The 4080-nt window shown below is 42.4% G+C and overlaps 1 long non-coding RNA gene across 1 annotated transcript; it reads left to right on the top strand.

Annotated features, from left to right (window-relative positions):
* Positions 1-616: 616 nt before the first annotated feature.
* LOC134965231 (uncharacterized) lies at positions 617-2563 on the top strand. Its single transcript, XR_010188339.1, has 3 exons — positions 617-688; positions 764-975; positions 1883-2563. It is a non-coding gene; the product is annotated as an uncharacterized LOC134965231 (long non-coding RNA).
* The last annotated feature ends 1517 nt before the right edge of the window (positions 2564-4080 follow it).

The following is a 4080-nucleotide window of genomic DNA, read 5'->3' as shown; positions in this document are numbered from 1 at the left end:
TCCCCCACAAGTCAGATAATACAGTCACACTATCTATCACTTCAGCAAGTAACTACTAGTACTCCTCCTAATGCTCCCCAAAATTACTACTGTCTCTCTCTCTACTGTCTCACTCTCTTCTCTATAAACGGAGAGGACGCCAGCCACGTCCTCTCCATATGAATCTCAATGCACGTGTGAAAATGGCGGCGACGCGCGGCTCCTTATATAGAATCCGAGTCTCGCGATAGAATCCGAGCCTCGCGAGAATCCGACAGCGGGATGATGACGTTCGGGCGCGCTCGGGTTAACCGAGCAAGGCTGGAAGATCCGAGTCGCTCGGCCCCGTGTAAAAAAAAACTGAAGTTCGGGCGGGTTCGGATTCCGAGGAACCGAACCCGCTCATCCCTAGTTTTAACCATTATAATATTGTGCATTATTTGCCTTTGTGTATGGATTATTTGGTGAAATTGTATCTTATTTAAAGTATACACACCCAATGAAGTCAGGCAGAAAAGCATAAGCATTGTTTAGTTTACTTATCATCAGGTTCCACATATGTTTACATCACAATAAGGATTTTCAGAAAACATTGTTATAAAAAAGTATGTTCATAGGGTAATTCTTCATATTTCTACAGTACGCCAGAGAAGCAGCACAGCCAGGCCACAGCCAACACTGCCAAGTGATGCAGATGGTGGGAATGCAGGTAAGAATTCACTGTAAACACATATTCAGCAAACACATAGAAGCACAAAATGTTAATGTTTATCTTATCACATAGGTTCTTTTTCTGCAAACCCCCCTCCACTAAGGCGCCCATCACAGGGCTCGGTGACTGTGCCTAGGAGGCCAACCAAGAGACGCCGTCTTGAGGCTGAATCTGCAGCACCATCATCACCACCCCAACGGCGCATCTCCGCAGTGTTGTCCCTGCCACCACAAGCAATTTTGGCCAGTCCAAAAGTGAGGATCCACAATCACCTCAGCTGTCTGGTGAGTAAACATAAAAGTTAATTGTAACAAAATTAAAAAACAGTGTGGTCTATGAATTAACCTGGATAAGGCATAATGAAGTGATAAACCACTGATATGTGCAAGGTGATCAAGGCAGAAGCAAAACAGATCCTAACAGTTAAATTACAGATTAGAGCTGTTTGGCTTGTGCCTTTATAACTTTGCACATATCACTGGTTTATCACTTCCTTATGCCTTCTCCAGGTTAATTCATCTGCACCACTGTTTGTGTACAGCCAAAAATAATGTATTTGTTTTTATTAATAATCCTGGTAATAATCACAAACAACAAACACATGGGCTTTACGTTATTTTTGTGGTTACATTTTCAGATGTGATGTTGCCCATAGCAACCAATTTAGAATTATATTTAATTTGCAAGAAACAGCAACATAAATGTAATCTATAATCCAATTGTTTGGCATGGCCAACATCACCATTTCTAAACATAGGCCACCTTAAGACATTTACATGCATTTTTAATGACTAATTTGTTTTTTACTTTATTTGTTAAATTTTTGCACACAACACTGACTGCCTTGAACAATGTATGAGTGTTTTCCTAAACACATTTAATGTATTGTGTGTGTTTAACAAAAGGAAGGTTCATACACAATCTGTAAATGCAGTAATTTAAAATTGAGAGAGTTATTCGTGTTTGCACATTAATTATGGCTCAGAGTCTGACAATTTTCTAAATCATTTTTTCAACTGAGTATGGAAAGTTAGAAGCCATATATATCTACAAAAAGGTGAGCTACCTAGTTAATTTTAGGCCACAATCTCTGTATCATTTACAACATGAATATTATTAAGTAAGGCATGCTGATGTAAAGCAAAGAAATAATAAAAAGACTAAATAGTGGCTGTTATCAACCCCATAGAGAACCACCCATCATGGACGAGGACGCCCAGCAAGAAAGTGACCAGCAGGCTACCTACACACTACACCTGCAGCCCATCGATCCTACCCAGCCAACCACGCCGCAGGACATAACACAATCACCCCAAACATCCCATAGCCCCCAATTGAGGCCAACACCACCCCAGCAACAAATGGTCCCAGAGTTTTGGAGCAGTTGGGCCACACAACAGGCGCAACACTATGCCTGTCTGAACACCCACACCCAATACCTTGCCAGTCTGCCCCATCATCTGCCTCGCCTCAGTCGGAACTCAGGCAGACTGATAGTTCAAGTTGGCAGAATTGCCAATTCAATGGAGCAGATGAGGGCAGACAACAGTCAAATGCAAGCCAATTTACTCCGAATCATGGATGAACAACAGCGGCAGCAACAAGCCCTCATACAAATTATCCAACACAACCAACTGATAAACGAAAACCTCTCCCGAATTATTGCCAACAACACTGCTGCAAATACACAACTGACTGCAAGCATACACAACCTGAGCCAAAGCATTAATGTGTTGGCATCCCAACAAATCAGCTCAAGCTCGGGTACTACCACACCAAGCCAGACCGCAGTTACCTCCCCTGTTAGATGCTCCAGCAGAACACGGACCAATGAACCAGGCCAATCCTCTGCACCCAGCACACACAAAAAAAATAAATGAAGGATGCAGCAAATCGTTGTTTAACAATAATGTTTTGGGAATTGTTACACCAAAAATGCCTGTGTTCAAGCAAATCATTTTTAAACACGCAATATGTGTATGGTTTAATGTGCTAATGAGTGACAGTGTAAGTTATTCAAATTACAGTATAACTGTAAAGAACAGTATAAATAACAAACACTAACGCAACACAAACAACATTCACACCTACAATACATTTTCGAAAAGTGGTTAGGCAAGGTTATTTATAACTAAATAATACTTACCGTTAAAATAATGCCGAATCACTTCTTGCCTTACCTGCCTCCCTACATCTGTACTCACACTGTCACCAGATGTATCTAACTCACCTACTTGCTGGCTGTTTTCTTCATCACCAACATGTGGCAGATGTTGGCGCAAACACATGTTATGAAGAAAACAGCAGCAGAACACAATCCTAGTCACCTTTGAGGGACTATACAACAAAAGCCCAGCAGACTTATCCAGACACCGAAACCTAGATTTCAGCACCCCAAAACATCTTTCTATCACATTCCGCCTAGACTTATCTGCATTACTATAATTGTGTTCAGCAGGAGAATCAGGTTGGGACAATGGAGTAAGGAGCCAAGAGTAGCAGCCATAACCACCATCACCTGAAAGACAGATATAGGCAACATTAGGACATGTGGATTATGGTAAATCACATACAAAAATGAGGAGGTTGAAGTTACCACACATACACACAACACACTTGGAACATACCCAGCAGCCAGCCATCAGGCATTTGTCCGTCCTCAAACTTATCGAAGAGTGATGACTGACTGAGGATGAAGGAGTCATGGCAGCCGCCAGGGTAACCTGCAACCACACTCATAATTTTTAGATTTGCATCACAAACCACCTGGACATTAGTGGATTGGCCCATATGTCTATTTGTATAAATATACTGCCTGCCCCTAGGTGGTCTCAGCTCAATGTGTGTGCAATCTATGGCACCCAGCACATTGGGCATGCCAGCAAGCTCATAGAAAGCTACCCTGACTGCATGCCACTGCGACTCCTGGGTAGGGAAGCAGATAGAGGCATCTATGTGGGGTTCCAAGACATCCAAAACCTGAGTGGACATTACAAAATATAAGGTGAGTGTCATGATCTGTAAGCAATACAATACTGTGTTATATTACATAACAGAAGCAACACTTAGACATAGACTTGTATGTATGTTTAAACTCACCTGATTTAAATATTTTGAAAAGGTGGGCTGGGAGATACCAATTACATCGCTAGTCACAGCCTGGAAGCTCCCAGTAGCCATAAAGCGCAACACAGCCAGGAGTTTGTGCAGGCCTGAGACAGAGCGAGAGCGTGCTGTCTCAGGGTCTAGGTCCAGTTTGACAAGGTCATACAGATGGAAAATGTTGTTTCTATTTAGCCGGAACATCTGTATGACCCTATCATCGGACAATGCGTTCAAGTTTAAATGCCCCCCTAAAAAAATGAGGCCTGCGCAGCCTCTGCGGCACC

Source organism: Pseudophryne corroboree, chromosome 10, assembly GCF_028390025.1.
Source record: "Pseudophryne corroboree isolate aPseCor3 chromosome 10, aPseCor3.hap2, whole genome shotgun sequence".
NCBI classification, from domain to species: Eukaryota; Metazoa; Chordata; class Amphibia; order Anura; family Myobatrachidae; genus Pseudophryne; species Pseudophryne corroboree.
Note: the sequence above shows the minus strand (reverse complement) of the source record. Positions and strands in the feature narration are given on the sequence as shown.